This window comes from Sciurus carolinensis (assembly GCF_902686445.1).
Source record: "Sciurus carolinensis chromosome 14 unlocalized genomic scaffold, mSciCar1.2 scaffold_115_arrow_ctg1, whole genome shotgun sequence".
Lineage (NCBI taxonomy): Eukaryota > Metazoa > Chordata > Mammalia > Rodentia > Sciuridae > Sciurus > Sciurus carolinensis.
The window spans coordinates 1,564,812-1,583,838 of NW_025920107.1; the positions used below are offsets into that span (position 1 = coordinate 1,564,812).

General features: G+C 39.6%; 1 pseudogene; it reads right to left on the reverse strand.

The window, feature by feature from the left end:
- Positions 1-979: 979 nt before the first annotated feature.
- On the reverse strand, positions 980-18,095 carry LOC124973276 (PRELI domain containing protein 3B-like; annotated as a pseudogene).
- Positions 18,096-19,027: the final 932 nt, after the last annotated feature.

Sequence of the window (19,027 nt, forward strand, 5' to 3'; positions counted from 1 at the left end):
ACAATGAAACCATATAATGTAAAACTTTAAGTACTTGGGATTTATGGTTCACATGAAGACATTATCTGAGCAATTTTAAATGATGTAAGACTCTTCATGTAAAAAATATGTTTTGTAGTCACAATCACCTCAATAAGTATTTATATTCAAATAACCTGATATATCATGCCTTAGCAATTTCAAAACCATTATTTTGACAATGGCCGTTTATAAGTTAGGCAAATGTAAAATGCTAAAAGAGCTGAAAAGCTGTTCTGTTTCAGTGGTCTAAGAGTGCTGCAGAACTCAGTTAGTCAAATTTTTTTTTTTTAGTTAACATAACCAGCCCAGAGTACTGCATGCTAAATCAAATTCAAGGAAGGTAATACTTTATTAAGTTACAAAACTTTGACAAAGCAATTCAGTACTCTTTAAAACAATAACATATTATTTATGTTGGAGTCATATTTTAGACTTAGTAATAATTTTCACTCCAAAATTATCATTAAGTATCAAACCATATCAAAACAATTGTTTCTAGGATAGCAGGTTATTTTATACAGTTTAATGTATTTTAAACTATATGATTTCTCCTTGTAGAGTGAGTTCCCTCATGCATGCTGTTCTATTCTGTATTACCAAAGTGATCTTGCATGGTTCTGAGGTTGGTCCAGAGTCAGGTACAGTTCCAAAATCTGAAAAGTGTTAAAATTATATTTTATGGAGAGTCAATGTCAATACCAATTTTCCCAAGTACTCTTTTAAAAAATTGTTAAATTTTTACATAAATATTAGAATTTTAGAAATTAGTCATTTCAAGCTCACTAACCTCAGATGATTCCTTAGATTTTAGAAGCCTTGTATCTTTGGATATAAAGTCATACAGCCTTACTGCAGATTATTTTTAAAATTCTACCTAAAATATTATTGTAGTTTTTAATGACAAAAAAATACGTTGTCTGCTTGGAGAGACCAAGGGACCTGATATATTCTGACTTTTTCATTTCTCTACAAATGCTGCCACCACCATCAGTATTCTTATGCATCTTCTTGCCAAAGTTCTCAACTCTTTGATCTCAGTATTTAATTTATATATTACCCATTCCATTGTTTCTTAGACTTTAACAGCATTGGAAGATATCATGCTTGCCATCAACCCTTCCAGCTAACTGCTAAGCCTGACTCCCTGCACAGAGATGATGGCTTCCTGAATCAGAACTGTCTTTTCTGCGTATTAAGGATGTAATTTTGACGGGGTGATCCAAGATGGCGGCCTAGAGGGAGACTGCACCCCCAGTCGCTCCAGTACCCTGGAGTTAAGAAGGGGAGGCATTGAGAGACTCAGACTGAAATAGAGCCACGGGTGAGTCTGCCCACTGGGTAAAGCTCGGTCCGAGTGGCAGGCCCATATAGAGGTGGCTTATCGGAGCCGGGCAGGGCAGCTAGAGTCATCCACAGGCAGCCCTGCGCACTCCGGCGGTGGGCCCCACCCACACAGCCAGCTTCTCCAGGTTCTCAGAATGGAACTGGCCCGCTAGTGAGAGCCTTTCTGACCAGAACAAGCTCCAAGTCCCGGAGCCCCTGCAGTGCAGCGTACTCCAGCAACGAACCAGCAGAGAGCCGCGATCTGCAAACAGCCTCTGGGATTAGGGCAGGGAAGCCAGAGACCTCTTCAGGCAGCTCTGCCCACTCCGGCTGCAGGCTCTCTTCATGGGGCAAACCAAGATGGCGGCCTAGAGGGAGACTGCACCCCCAGTCGCTCCAGAACCCAGGAGTTAAGAAGGGGAGGCATTGAGAGACTCGGACTGAAATAGAGCCACAGGTGAGTCTGCCCACTGGGTAAAGTTTGGCCCGGGTGGCAGGCCAAGATAGAGGTGGCTTATTGGAGCCGGGCAGGGCAGCTAGAGTCTTCCCAAGGTAGCCTTCCACACTCCGGCAGTGGGCTCCTCCCACACGGCCAGCTGCACGGCGCAGGCCCACAGTGAGAGCATTTCCGCACAGAGCCAGTTCCAAACCGTGGAACCAGTAGGGGGCTAGGGGCAGTTTTCTTCGGATGAGCTGCTTTATCAGATTCCTCCAAGACATCAGGCTACTGAAGGCTGGGAGGTGATACACTGGAAATCTACCGGAACACTATAAGCCAGTAGCGGAAAACTGCAATATCTCAGGGTCCCACTGACAACTGATCAATATGAGAAAACAAGGGAAGAAAATGTCCCAAACAAACCTAGATACTACATCAATAAAACCCAATGACAGCACAGCAGAAGAAATGTCAGAAAGGGAGTTCACAATGTACGTAATTAAAACGATCAGGGAAGCTAATGAGGACATGAAAGAGCAAATGCAGGCATTGAAGGAGGAGATGAAAGAGCAAATGCAGGCATTAAATGATCGCACCAATCAACAGTTAAAAGACCAAATACGGGAAGCAAGAGATCATTTCAATAAAGAGTTAGAGATACTGAAAAAAAGAAACAAACTGAAATACTTGAAATGAAGGAAACAATAAACCAAGTTAAAAACTCCATAGAAAGCATAACTAATAGGATAGAACACCTGGAAGACAGAACCTCAGACATTGAAGACAAATTATTTAATCTTGAAAGCAAAGTTGGCCAAACAGAAAAGATGGTAAGAAATCATGAACAGAATCTACAAGAATTATGGGATATCATGAAAAGGCCAAATTTAAGAATTATTGGGATTGAGGAAGGCTTAGAGAAACAAACCAAAGGAATGAACAATCTATTCAATGAAATAATAACAGAAAATTTCCCAAATCTGAAGAATGAAATGGAAAACCAAGTACAAGAGGCTTATAGAACTCCAAACATACAAAATTACAACAGACTCACACCAAGGCACATTATTATGAAAATACCTAACATACAAAATAAAGACAGAATTTTAAAGGCCGCGAGAGAAAAGAATCAAATTACATTCAGAGGGAAGCCAATAAGAATATCAGCAGATTTTTCAATCCAGACCCTAAAAGCTAGAAGGGCATGGCAAAACATATACCAAGCCCTGAAAGAAAATGGATGCCAACCAAGAATCTTATACCCAGCAAAACTTACCTTCAAATTTGACGATGAAATAAGATCCTTCCATGATAAACAAAAGCTAAAGGAATTTACAAAAAGAAAGCCAGCATTACAGAACATTCTCAGCAAAATATTCCATGAGGAAGAGATGAAAAACAACGATGCAAATCAGCAACAGGAGGCGCAAGCCTAAAGGAATAGCCAAATAAAGGAGAAACCAAATCATGTCAAAAACAAATATGAGTCAATTGACTGGGAATACAAATCATATCACAATAATAACCCTGAATATTAATGGCCTGAATTCAGCAATCAAAAGACACAGACTGGCAGATTGGATTAAAAAGAAAAATCCAACAATATGCTGCCTGCAAGAGACTCACCTCATAGAAAGAGACACCCATAGACTAAAGGTGAAAGGATGGGGAAAAACATACCATGCACACGGACACAGCAAAAAAGCTGGAGTATCCATCCTCATCTCAGATAATGTGGACTTCAAACCAAAACTAGTCAGAAGGGATAAAGAAGGACATTACATGCTGCTTAAGGGAAGCATAAATCAGCAAGACTTAACAATCATAAATATCTATGCCCCGAACATTGGCTCATCCACGTACGTCAAACAAATCCTTCTCAATTACAGAATCAAATAGACCACAACACAATAATACTAGGCGATTTTAACACACCTCTCTCACCACTGGATAGATCGTCCAAACAAAAATTGAATAAAGAAACTATAGATCTCAACAACACAATCAGCAATTTAGACTTAACGGACATATATAGAATATACCAATCCAACAAAGAACGAATACACTTTCTTCTCAGCAGCACATGGATCCTTCTCTAAAATAGACCACATTTTATGCCACAAAGCTACTGTTAGCAAATACAAGAAGATAGAGATACTACCTTGTACTCTATCAGATCATAATGGATTGAAATTAGAAATAAATGACAGAATAAAAAACAGAAACTTCTCCAATACCTGGAGACTAAATAATACACTATTATATGATGAATGGATAACAGAAGACATCAGGAGGGAAATAAAAAAATTCTTAGAAGTAAACTGAGAACAAAGACACATCATATCAAAATCTCTGGGACACTATGAAAGCAGTACTTAGAGGAAGATTTATTTCATGGGGTGCATTCAAAAAAAGAAGTAGAAATCAACAAATAAACGACTTAACACTACAGCTCAAAGCGCTAGAAAAAGAAGAGCAGACCAATACCAAAAGTAGTAGAAGACAGGAAATAGTTAAAATCAGAGCTGAAATCAACGAAATCGAAACAAAAGAAACAATTGGAAAAATTAACAAAATAAATAGTTGCTTCTTTGAAAAAATAAATAAAATTGATAAACCCTTAGCCACACTAACAAAGAGAAAGAGGGAGAAAACTCAAATTACTAAAATTCAGAATGAACAAGGAAACATCACAACAGACACGAGTGAAATACAAAACATAATTAGAAGCTATTTTGAAAATCTATACTCCAACAAAACAGAAAACCTCGAAGACATCAACAAATTTCTAGAGACATATGAATTACCTAAACTGAATGAGGAGGACATACACAACTTAAACCAATTTCAAGCAATGAAATAGAAGAGGTCATCAACAGCCTACCAACAAAGAAAAGTCCAGGACCAGATGGGTTCTCAGCCAAGTTCTACAAAACCTTTAAAGAAGAGCTCATTCCAATACTTCTCAAACTATTCCATGAAATAGAAGAGGAGGGAACCCTCCCAAACTCGTTCTATGAAGCCAATATCACCCTGATACCTAAACTAGACAGAGACACATCGAGGAAAGAAAATTTCAGACCAATATCCTTAATGAATATCGATGCAAAAATTCTCAACAAACTTTTAGCAAATCACATACATATATATTAAAAAGATAGTGCACCACGATCAAGTGGGTTTTATCCCAGGGATGCAAGGTTGGTTCAACATTCAGAAATCAATAAATGTCATTCACCATATCAACAGACTTAAAGTTAAGAATCACATGATTATTTCAATAGATGCAGAAAAAGCATTTGATAAAATACAGCATCCCTTCATGCTCAAAACACTAGAAAAAATTGGGGTAGTGGGAACATTCCTAAACATTATAAAGGCAATCTACACTAAGCCCATGGCTAATATCATTCTAAATGGTGAAAAACTGAAAGTGTTCCCCCTAAAAACTGGAACAAGGCAGGGATGCCCTCTTTCACTGCTTCTATTCAACATCGTCCTTGAGACTCTAGCCAAAGCAATCAGACAAACCAAAGAAATTAAAGGGATACGAATAGGAAAAGAAGAACTCAAACTATTCCTGTTCGCTGATGACATGATTATATATTTAGAGGAACCTGGAAATTCCACCAGAAAACTTTTAGAACTCATAAGTGAATTCAGTAAAGTAGCAGGTTACAAGATCAATGCTCATAAATCCAATGCATTTTTATACATAAGTGATGAATCTTCAGAAAGAGAAATTAGGAAAACTACCCCATTCACAATAGCATCGAAAAAAATAAAATACTTGGGAATCAATCTCACAAAAGAGGTGAAAGACCTCTACAATGAGAACTACAGAACACTAAAGAAAGAAATTCAAGAAAACCTTAGAAGATGGAAAGATCTCCCATGTTCCTGGATAGGCAGAATTAATATTGTCAAAATGGCTATACTACCTAAAGTGCTATACAGATTCAATGCAATTCCAATTAAAATCCCAATGATGTACCTTGCAGAAATAGAGCAAGCAATTATGAAATCATCTGGAAGAATAAAAAACCTAGAATAGCTAAAGCAATCCTCAGTAGCAAGAGCGAAAGCAGGGGGTATTGCAATACCAGATCTTCAACTCTACTACAAAGCAATAGTAACAAAAACGGCATGGTATTGGTACCAAAATAGACAGGTAGATCAATGGTACAGAATAGAGGACATGGACACAAACCCAAATAAATACAATTTTCTCATACTAGACAAAGGTCCCAACAATATGCAATGGAGAAAAGATAGCCTCTTCAACAAATGGTGCTGGGAAAACTGGAAAACCATATGCAATAGAATGAAATTAAACCCCTATCTCTCACCCTACACAAAACTCAACTCAAAATGGATCAAGGACCTCGGAATCAGACCAGAGACCCTGCATCTTATAGAAGAAAAAGTAGGTCCAAATCTTCAACTTGTTGGCTCAGGATCAGATTTCCTTAACAGGACACCCATACCACAAGAAATAAAAGCAAGAATCAACAACTGGGATAGATTCAAACTTAAAAGCTTTCTCTCAGCAAAGGAAACTATCAGAAATGTGAAGAGAGAGCCTACAGAGTGGGAGAATATCTTTGCCAACCATACCTCAGATAGAGCGCTAATTTCCAGAATCTATAAAGAACTCAAAAACTCTACACGAAGAATACAAATAATCCAATCAACAAATGGGCTAAGGAAATGAACAGACACTTCACAGAAGAAGATGTACAAGTAATCAACAGATATATGACAAACTGTTCAACATCCCTAGTAATAAGGGAAATGCAAATCAAACCTACCCTAAGATTTCATCTCACCCCAATTAGAATGGCGATTATCAAGAGTACAAGCAACAATAGGTGTTGGCGAGGATGTGGTGAAAAAGGAACACTCATACATTGCTGGTGGGGTTGCAAATTAGTGCAGCCACTCTGGAAAGCAGTGTGGAGATTCCTCAGAAAGCTTGGAATGGAAACACCATTTGACCCAGGTATACTACTCCTTGGCCTATACCCAAAGGACTTAAAATCAGGCATACTACAGAGATACAGCCACATCAATGTTCATTGCTGCTCAATTCACCATAGCCAGATTGTGGAACCAACCTAGATGCCCTTCAGTTGATGAATGGATAAAGAAACTGTGGCATATTTATACAATGGAATATTACTCCGCAATGAAGAATGATAAAATTATGACATTTGTAGGCAAATGGTCGAAATTGGAGAATATCATGCTAAGTGAGATAAGCCAATCTCAAAAAACTAAAGGACGAATGATCTCGCTGATAAGCGGATGAGGACATATAATGGGGGGTGGGAGGGGCTAGCATTAGGTTTAGGGTTAGGTTTAGAGTTAGGCTAAGGACAGCGGCAAGAATGAAGGAAAGAAGGACTGTGTAGAGGGAAAAGAGGGGTGGTAGGGGTGGGGGGAGGGGAAAAATAAAATAAACATCATTACCCTATGTAAATGTAAAAAAATTAAAAAAAGGATGTAATTTTTATGTAAGTCTCTCATCCCCTGAAATATTTGTAAAGGAATATTAGTAGTTTTAAGCTCCATTGTTTTCTGTACATGATCAACTACAGAATATTCTTCCAGTTGTTTTGATTCTTGCTGCACCAATAAGAGACTTCAGGGAAGGAAGAAATTCCCCACTGTATTCTGAGAAACCTGTGATTGCACAGCTTTCCAGAGGGATCTATATGTCTGTCCAGCATATCAACTCCAACTACATTGAAATTCATAGGATTTGGATATTTCTGCATTGCAGCTGTTATAATTTTTTCCTATGGTTGGTTGAATACATGCTCAAAGGTCCTGAGCTTCCTGGTGCAGTCAGCCCAAGCCCTGTACCAGCTATGCTGGGGGACAGTGAGTCACCCAGGCACTGTCCCACCCAACCTGCACCCAGTGGGTCATATCATGTGCAGAAAGCCATCAGGCCCCAAGAGAGAATATCCCAAAGTGAGATCCCTTAAATGTTTGTATTTTCCTAGTTAAAGGTTTCCTAATATGTTGTGCTTATGTAATAATTTAATACTTCATTAACTATAGTTTTATGTTTCTACGTGCAAAAATTTTTTACATTGATCAGTACTGTATATGCTTGTAATAAAACTTGTAAACATTGTAAGGAATCTGGCCTCCCAACCACCTGTCAATCTGTGTTACGCCCACCTCTTCCATTACAGGAATTTCTGGCTTATGTTGCCGTAATCTTCCTGCCTCCCGCATTATGTTCTAATATGTCATTGGTCCATCAGTCAGTCTGTAATAATTCTTCTCTGCGATTGGTTCCTCTCAGCCTGTGAAATTCCGATATCTGAGGAGAAACCATGCGCCATGTTCTCCTTTTCCTTTTTCCCTTTTCCCCAAGCGGATGTGAATTGTTCGCATAAAATAAAAGTTCCTTGTGTGAGATCTGTGTCTGTGGAGGGTTTTTCTGGGAGTTATCGACAAAACAAAACTGCCCCTAATAAGCATAACTTACTATAAAAGGAAAAGTACCAGATTATTCATTATTTATATCTAGGGAGTTTTAAGGCTGAGTTCAGTAAGTTGTCATTACACAATAATTACAGAAGATACTCAACTGATTTACCACTGAAATACCTACCAACAAACTTTGTATTAGGTAGGTATATAGATCTGTTATTTCTATTCTTACTATTCTTGCTGTAATACACTACATTTAAAGCATTGGGGAACTCTGATGTTTCATATACAGTTTTTCCCTCCATCCCTCCTCCTGCCCCGCAATATGTTGTTCATATGGTTTCAATGCTGCACAAATATGCATTTTCTCAGGTCTGTTTGCTTGGAATGCTGTATGCTGATCGGTAGTAAGTTGTTACTTCTGTTATCTGTATACAGTTGCTTGCTGTAAATTAGCAGATCCTGAAATAGCTTTATTGCATGTCAAAAATAAAAGTATTTTATGTAAAAAATAATATAATGGCAACTATCAAAGTTACTTCCTTGTAGACTAGCTAAAACGCAGGCTTTTCTATTTCTGTCATTATTTTTCTCCCTCTTCTAATTTATGAGGAATACTTGAACATTTTATAGTTTTGGTACAACTGAATCTGATAATATCTGAAACTCATTATTCTACTGTCCAGCACTGTGGTCCCAATCTAACATTTTTTATCTTTTCCTTGGGAAATATTTAGCTAAACAGACAGCATTAAATATTTCACTCAGCAATGAACTCATACAGAAGAATGACTTATTCTATCCTCCCTAGGAAGCCACAGCCTTGCAGAGTATATAAGCAAACTGAGAATGACATCTACACAACAGGATAATTAGTGCTATAAAGTTTATGTGCAGAGAGCAGTGAGAGAACACCAGAGAAGCAGTTAGCTCCTTGACAATTGCCATGGAGGAAAAAGAGTCACAAAACCTCAGTCTGATAGCAAAGAATGAAATGTCTATATGCATGCACAGGGAGATTGCTGGTAGAGCTCCCTATCCCACATTTTTGAATGCTCCCTACATTATGAGAGAATAGGAAAGAAAAGTTCATAAACAAAACCCAGCTATTTTATTCAAGAGGATTAACTCATTAGGGTAAGATTCACATATCCCAATCATTTCACCTCTTGCATTGGCTCCCACATGAGCTTTTGGGAGACACTTCATTTCTGAATCATAACAGTTTTATTAATTTACCTATCAATACTGTACAGAGGAACAGAGAAAGAACCTCAGCTCAACAGGGGGATGGACAAGCAGGGGTGTTGACAGTAACTTCTGTACTGGATTCCAGAATCAGATGGTACCATTCTGTGAGATGTTATGGGAAGCAGACACATATGCCTTTAACAAATGTTAGGATAAATTTGTCAAAAGCTGAGGCTCACTCCTGCTTCAGTCACAAATAAAGTCATTTACATTCTTTGCCTCCTATTTAGGGGCTATGGAGACACAGGAAGACTTGGATTTTTATGTAAAAAAAAAAAAAACTTTAGGATGCTGGCCTGTCACCAATAGGCTCATCCTCTCACCGTGGAGTTATTTCAATGTGAAGGACAGGCTGAAAGGGAATAGCAGGTATATGGAACATTATTGAAGTGAACCAAACAACTTCCATTTTGCTTTCTGACTCCATTTTGTGAAACTTATAAAAAACATGTTGCTTGCTGTGCTAGATCACAACAAAATGTGTATGTAGTGTTAAGATAAGTAGAGTGACCTGTGGTGACGTACATAGTGACTATGCAGTCACTGAGAAAAACATTTGGCAGTTTGTTTACACCAAATTTACATTAGTTTTAATGGTAAAAATATTTACTAGATGAATTTGCAGAATCTAGGATTTGAAAAACAAATTTTTTAATGCGTGAACTTGTTTTGATGTGACTATATAAACTGCAGACTGATCCGGAGTGAGCGGGCACTACTCCATCGACAGAGTCTGTCACTATGTCCGGATGACTAGTGACATGATAGTGCTCCCCAGCTCGAGGCTCCTGGTCACTGCATGCTGTTACTTCAATTGCTGATTGCTGTTTGCTGTGAACTGAGCATCAATAAAACCTCACCTGAGGACCAATGACTGACTACGTGAGTGTTACTTTATTCCTACCCGGTTCCCGATCCAGCACAGGCCGCAAGTGTCTCCACATGCTTGTGACAACAGGGAAGACCATTTTAGTCTTTAAATTATTCTCATATACCTCTACTGACTTCTGGTTTTTGCTGTCACTGAAATGTCTCCATGATAATCCACCATATTAAGATGGAGCCTTTCTTGACCAGGGTTTTGTTTGGTAGCCTTTGGTCAATAACTGTCTCACAACAGACATATACTAAAACCCCCTGCATGTCCTGCTAATCCAGACTCTGTGACCAGTAGCAGACTCCTCAGAAGAACTCATGTAGTCACAGAGACATCTGTGCAAACTCCGCTGCAGGTGTGAACTTAGCTGTCTGCCTCAGTTGTCAGTCAGGGCAGTGGTCATATCAAGGGGACATTGGGCCTTTCTATGGACATTTTCAACTATCAAAAATTGCAGGTGTGTGTGCTAGGTTATCAGGGACCTTGGATGCTACTAAACACAACATCATAATCAGGGAAGTCCCTCAACACAAAGAAGTGTCTGTTCTCTCTCATTAATCATGCTGAAGATCAGGAATCCTGGTATAGATCATCAATGCTAATCATGAAGGCACCGGGTCTTTTCTTGTTCAGTATTTTTTCCCCAGTGCTTCAAGAACAGAGGATTGCTTTATAGTAGGTGAGGAAGGGAAAAAAATAAAAAAAGGAGGGGGAAAGGAAGACACATGACATATTAAAACCTGGGGGCAAGGGAATTAATAATTTGGACCTGATTCTTGTGTTACAGTCTCTCTGTCAATGAGTTTGGCCAGACTACCAAAAGTTTTCTAGTCCAAGTCCAGTTGTTGATGTGAAGTCATATGCCTTTCCTTGAATATCAGGCAAGATTCCTTGTAAGTAGTAACCCCCATTGAGAAAGTAGTATTTCCTCCTTTATCCCAAGCATGCACAATGAGCCATCGAGCACTTCACCTGCATGCACACACACACACACACACACACACACACACACACACACAAATTAACATGCAGAGCCACTGGAATCCACTGTCCCATACTGGAGCTGGTGATCTGGGAAGTTCTCATGTCAACTGCAAAGAAAACCCATTGACTTCTTCTGATCCCATACATTCAGAGTGGTCAACAAGGTGCTTCACTTCCTCTTCAAAGTAGCAATTAGAGAAAGTATAAAATCCAGTGAGAAACAACATCTTGCAAATCCTATTTGCTGCCCTCTTCTCTCTGAGAAGTCTGTCCTTGTCCCAAGTATCCTGAGCTCATTCCAGATTGAGGATAAAAGGACAGATTATTGATGAGTATCTGCATTCTCTGCTCTGCTGGCCAAGCTTTATTTCAAACTGGAAGGTTCTCCATTAAAAAGAACGATTCCTCATGCTCTGCAGTCACTCAGGAGTCTGGAGTCTGAAGCATGTGATCTGAAAGACCATAAACACAGGTCCTGGATTAGAGGCACCAGATAGCAGGCTTGCTAGAAGCACCTGCAGAGTTACACTTTCTTCCTTTCTGGGAATGGAAACTACTTACGTTAACCATTCCATTTATTGTTGGTACACTATATCTTTGACATTGGTGCTTTTCTGACCCTAAAGGGCATGCCCTCCTATGCTGTTTTGTGTGTGTGAGTATGTGTGTGTGTGTGTGTGTGTGTGTGTGTGTGTGTGCATGTGCATTGGGGGTGGTTATTCAGATTGAACTGAGGAGCATTCTACAACTCACCCACAACTGAACTAGATCCCTAGACCATTTTTAAATTTTATTTTAAGGCAGAGTCTCACAAAATGGCCCAGACTGGCCTTCTGCCTCAGTTCCTTGAGTCACTTGTATCACAGACATATGCCACTGCACCCAGGACGTGCCTTCCTGGAGATACCTAATACCTAGAGAGTCAGCCATCTCTCCAGCATGTTTACCTTACACAAACCGATCCAGTTCCCACACCACCAATTATCTCCCTATTGGTCTTCCAACCTCTTGTGCCACTATTTGATTGCCTTAATCATACCAAGCCCAGGTCCCAGAGAACAATGGATGGTCCTTGTCTACTAGAGCCCACTGAAATTATTGAAGCATAATCAAAACTAATCCTAAACCTGCTTATGCTGCCTCCTCTTTTCTTTCTGAACAAATAAAGTCTTTCTCCCAAGTTCTCCCTCACCTTCCACACTCTCTGCATCCTGACCAACTCTTGTGCTTCCCATATTGCCTGGCACAACTTTTTATGAAAACTGTAGAAGCCTTTGAGAGTCAAATCTGTTTCTGTGAGTCTTACCATACCAGATTAAAACAAACCTAAGGTACCCTTACAATAATGCCAAACTTGCAAAACTTCTCAAAAGAGCCAGAACAATTGCATCCATAACCCAAGTCTCTGGGCCTGGGTCATGGGAGCCCAACCAGTCCTCTGTATTCTGTTAGGCCTTCCCCATCTTTGTGCTGAGGAATAGGAATGACTGCAAGAGATGGGAGGGGAGAAAGGTCTCTACATCTGGAAAGTGGGAATTGTGCAAGCACTATTTCTATTGCACATAATTTCTTTGATCATGGCTGCAAACTTGGGTCACAGAAGAGGGACAAGAGCCCACAATAGTCTGTAGTAGAGCTAGACTTGGACTGGTATTTCAAATACTAGTTTTCTTCCCATTTCCTCAGTTACCTTCCCAATGAACACTTTAAAGCATCATAAAGGGCAGGTCATTTTCTTTCCTGGGTGTTCTTACAATCAGATTAGACTTCCCAATGAGAAGAAAATGGCCTGTCATGACTTTATGACCTCTCCTCCTACTCATTGGTATTATCAGTGCCTGTGACCAGAGCTCTGCCACCCCCAGGACTAAGAACTATGGGAACATGGTCAGCCTAATGTGCATGGGGACTAGAACCTGTAAAATTCTAAAGGATTTTCCTGCTGCAGTACCAAGGTCATTGCTCCCTCCAGTCAATGCCCCTGGCTACATATCACTTCCTGGACACCACAGTAAAATCGACCTCAGCATACACTTTAGGGACTCTGATGGGCCAGAAGTCTGACTGCAGAGTGTCCTTCGATTTTTGCAGGAAAGTGCACTCTCACCACCTAGTGGTCTCAAGGGGAAACTGCAGCGATCTGCACACCATGACCCAGGATCTTCCATACAGGAAAAACGTGGTCCTCTCAATTGTAGTCCTCCCAATCATGATCATGGCGCAGTGACATGGTTTTTAGAGCATCTTAAGCAACGGTTTAGCTAATGCTTCCATCTCTGGAAGAGAAATAAACATCAAAACATTTACAGGGTTTTGACTATTAATCTTGGGTGTGGTTGTGGATTTTAAAGGGGACACTGCAACAGGATTCTCTGGACTCCTGGGTGCTAGGGAACAGCTTATGCAGCCTTTTGTATCTCAGGGTCTGTCTACCTTGGCTGAAACTGACTAACACTGGAAGCCTGTCTGCCTGCAGTGTCAGTCAGTGAGATCATCATGAAAAGGGTTTTTTTCAAAATGGTGAAAAAGATCGTGTTCTTGGAGGAAAGACCAAAACAGGTGGTCAACTGTAACTGTGTACCTGGAGAGATCATGAAACTTAGGATCCCTGCATCTGATACTGTAGGTATGGGGTGTGGCTTGAGAATCTGCATTGCTATCAAGTTCTCTGGTGAAACTCAGTTGGTCTGGGACCCACTCTTAGAAACCGATTCAACCATAGTATAACTTAGACAGAACTATTTCTTCTTAAATGATAGGGGACAGACAGATGTGAGCACATGAATTTTAGAGAATAATTTTATAAAGTGGGCCCACTGTGCTGATTCCCACTTGCTTTCTTTTTCAAGAAGCAATTTACCTGCAACCCTGCCAGGCCTAAGTAGACAGGATATGCAGGGATCTGCACACCATGACCCAGGATCTCCCATACAGGAAAAACGTGGTCCTCTCAATTGTAGTCCTCCCAATCATGATCATGGTACAGTGACACGGTTTTTAGAGCATCTTAAGCAACAGTTTAGCTAATGCTTCCATCAGGAAATTCTTCCTCAGGAAACTACCAGTTTTCTGCAGGAGAAATAAAGTCCTGATATAATGTTGATAAGGAAGGGAGATTTTAGTGACCCTTTCCATAGGCCAGATGCCAAAACTCAATGCAATAAAGAAAATTCCTTCTAATCATATAATCTGTAAGAATTTTTGGTTAAGAATTCAGTGAGAAACCGTCAGCATGGGTGAAATTCACCTAGGGTTGTTGCGGCAGTGAGGACTTAACAGTCTGAAATCATTAAGCTGTCAGTCAAAAATCAAGATGTGGACATTGTTCAGACTATTGGGAAACTTCTCTAGGACTCTCTTATGAAACTAGAGTGCAGAAGAGTCACACAGTCTCTCTCATTTCTGAGAGGACTCACTCTCTTCCTCCAGAGTGTCCTTTTCCCTTGTCCTATCCCTTCAATAAACCCATTTCTATTACTCTGAGTGACAGTTCTGAAGTCTTTTTGACTTGGTCACAAGAATTGGGGTTTGAAGAGGAGTCTTTTCACTGTCTCAATTTCCCAGAAGTCACCAGTTCTGTAACATTAAACATTTGAAAATTCTCATGATCTTCATGGATCTTGCTCCAGATACACTGTCAAGATTTCAGGGACCTCAGTCTACAGCTCTTCCAGGAAGAGTCAAAGGCAGAAAGTGTAAGAATAGAGGTAAACACTAGGAGTTTCTTTGCCCTTCTCACACTCTAGCAGATAGGTTTACCAGGAGATAAATTTGGACCCACTTCTGAGCATCAAGTGCCCTTGTTTCCCACTGCAACATGCAAATGGTCAATGATGCCAGGATTTTCATCATTCATATTTCCTGAGGACAGGTTTTAGGTGACTCTACAAGATATACATAATTTTTCATTAATTTTGCAAAGATTTACATGTGATAAATTTCATGCTAGAGATTTACCAGTACAAAGGGGAAGCCTCTGCACTGTACAGCAAGCATGATTTCATATGATGATCATTTCCTGCCTGCAGTCTCCAGCACATGGGTTCTGACCAATGCTGGGTCCAATAAGAAAACTGCATTTAGCCAGTTAAAGGTGAGCAGTGCTCTGAGCTCCTCCCTTCCTTCCTGTTTGGTCCAATCAAACAGCAAATACATTTGACCAATCAGAAGTGTTTGTTGCTCTGACACCCCACCAACAGGATTCCACAGGGATATACATGTTCTATTTACTCAAGAAAGATGACTCAGTTGATGTGGTTCTTAATATGTACTGTAGATCTAGTGAAAAATAATTTCCTTAAAATAGAAAGAAATTTTTGTTTTCAAATGTATGCTCACTGACAAAAATGTTATTTGTAATACAGAAAAAAAAAAACAAGCACTTTCAGAGTTGACAGTAGGCAATGTGCCTACACTGAATGGAATTGTTTTATTTTGAAATCCTAAGAAAAATATATAAATACATTCTGTTCTGGATTATATTCATCTACATACCAGCCCAGTAGCAAAATGTAACTTTTAACCTTCTTTGAATAGGGAGTGATCCATGAAGGCAGACACATGTCTCTGGGACAGTCTAAAGTCATGCTTCAACATGTGGTCAGTATTAGGTCATTCTCAAAGCTTTTATGGACTTAAAATTTTTTGTCACATTTTTTATTGGTGCATTATACTTGTGAGAACAGGGCAAAGAGCAAATAGCTGATTACCAAAGAAAGGTAAGTGGGTAGATATCACTCACCTTCAATTGATTGCTGATAACCCCTGGGGGAGAGGAAGGATCATATCTTCCAACAAAAGCAATCACCACCTAGTTGGCTCTCTTCCTGCCCTTTTGGTCATCCTTGGCCACAGAGGCAAGATAGGAGGAGGGGACATGAGAAAAAAGGAAACCTAGAATTTATAAAGGGAAAGTTCATCCCCACTCCTTTGGGCATCAGCACTGGACTCCCTCTTTCCAGAGAACTCTCTCTCTCTCCATTCTATTCATTAAATGAAACTTTTTTCTTGCCTTGGCACTTCTTGGATGTTTAAACTTCAATGCAGGAGGAAAAAGAACCCAATCCTGATTTTTAAGACTGTTTTCAGTTGTACATAATGCTAGAATTTGTTGTTACATATTTGTACATGCACAAAATATAGCAATATTATTTGGCTAATATCAATCCCCAGCACTTCCCTCTTCCTTCCCTACATCCCACCCCTTTGTCACTTTTCTCTACTGATATTCCTTTGATTTTTAGAAGATTTACCATCTGCTTTGCTTTCTTGTTTACTCTCTAGCTTACATATATAGCATATAACCCTTAACCTTCTGGGTTTGACTTATTTCCATTAACATGGTCTCTAGTTCCATCTATTTTCTTGCAAAGACTTAAGTTCAGTTTTCTTTATGGATGTGTAAAACTACATTGTGTGTGTGTGTGTATATATATATATATATATATATATATATATATATATATATCACATTTTCTGTATCCATTCATCTATTGATGGACAATAGACTGGTTTTATATTTTGACTATTGTGAACTGTGTTGCTATAAACATGGGTATGTGTGTTTGTTCCACTGTAGCATGATGACTTCAATTCTTCAAGTTAAATAGTGAGGAGGAGTACTGCTGGAGCATATGGTGGTTTCACACCCAGTCTTTTGAGGAGCATCCATTTTATTTCCATAGTGGTTGCATTAACTTACTTTCCTCCCAACTGTATGAAAGTTTTTCTTTTTCTCCACATTCTCTGAAGTATTTATTTTTTTTATTCTTGATGACTGCCATTCTGTCTTGTGTGAGGTAAAATCTCAATATAGTTTTGATTTTCCTTTCCCTAATTGGTGAAGATGTTTAACAATTTTTCATATATTTCTTGGTCATATATTTGTATTTCTTCTTTTGAGAAATGTCTGTTTAGTTTATTTGCACATTTATTAATTGGGTTATTTTTTGGGGAGATTTAATCTTCCATTGTTCCCTGCTATCATTTTCTTTTCCCTCCATTACTACAAAAGGGAATTGAGAAAAATAATAGGTCTGCCAATACTTGGTTTCAAGTGACATAAAACCAACTCTAACATAGGCAAAGGTAGTGTGTTTGTGTACGAGGGGGTTGTGATCTTTTACAAGTAAAAACTCTATGGGTAGTTCTGAATGCAGGCACAGTAGGTTTCAGTGATCCAATGTCTTTTCCTCTCTCAGTTCCCCTTCCATTTTATGGCCTCCCCTGTAGACAATAGATGACAATAAACTTTCCATGCTTACTTCCTACCAGTCATTTGTAGGCCTCTTAATCTGTCTGGGCCAACTCCAGTCAATTTGGCAGGATAAGTGTCTCCTTGTTCAGGGGCCATCCAGGCTGTGACTTCTTAGGCTTCTTCACCTACCCCACTCACCCCACATGGGGTGAAATGCAGGGGGAGAGCCCAGTTAAAATCAGGAACTACTTCTGGAAGAAGAGAAAACAAATACTGCAGAAAGATAACACCCTCTGGCCAGACTTCCCTCTGATTTGCAGGGGAACAACTGTCTAATTCATAAAGTTGTGAAGTCTCTGTCTTTGTCAGCTCATGGCACTGTTCAAGAACCCGGAGACCAGAACATCCCCACTTCATTGATGAGGAGACCAGGGCTCAGAGAAAGTAAATCTTCCTTCCCAAGGCCACTCACCTTCAAAGTGGTAGAGCCAGAGTATGAAGTCAAATCCAGTCTCCGAAGTGTATTTTGAATCAATCTTGGCCTCCCAGATCATTGCTAGTCTCCCTCAGGTACAAGAAGATTATTGTAGATCTAGAGGAGGAAGAGGGAAAGCAGGAAGGATGAAGAGTCCCTGATAGCACCTCACAGAGACCCTGCACCAATCAGTTTGTTGCTGAGTTTGGGAAGATTCCTGCCTACTCATGTCTTCTGGAGGTTTCCATACATATTTATTTCCATGTCAACTTTTCAATTTTGCACTTATATTATTTTTCTTTACTTATTTTTCTTAATTCACCTTACCTGTTATACTTACAAAAATATATTTAAAATCACAACTGACAATGGCAATTGTCAGTCAAAATGAGTACTACTTACCTCAAATAAAAATTCACTTCAAAATTTCATAGAAATACTAAATAAAAAGCTCACCAACTGTTAACCATTTAAAATTATCCCATATCTGAGGCAGGATCTTCAGGCTCAGTTTGGAGAACATCTAGCAAGTCACACCAGAAAACACATGACTCTATGCTCCTCTGTGAAAAAATAACTTTCCAGGCATGCCTGCAGTGTCCCTTGCACTCTAAGACAAGGTGAGGGAAGTCACAGCTCCTCACAATGAGGTGGTCAGGATTTTCTACCCCAAACATGGACTCATTGCCAGGCTTCTAGTTCTGACCACTGCATCCTTAATTTCTGACCACATACCCTTGCAGACATGATATGCAGAGGCTGTGGTGCCTTCTAGCACCATTTTGCCTAACAATTCAGTCATATCATAACTTCTAATTTACCTCTTCTGTGATTATTACTGTTTACATGCTCTCTGAAGAAGAAACCAGGTTTTCACAGTGTCCCCAGGAAGCCATGCAGTTCTAGACTAAGCACAGTCACAACTTGACCCTTATCTGCCTGAATCACTTTGACCATCCCCCTGCCCCATCCGCTTTTCACTTTTTACATCTTACATGCAAAACCAGGCCT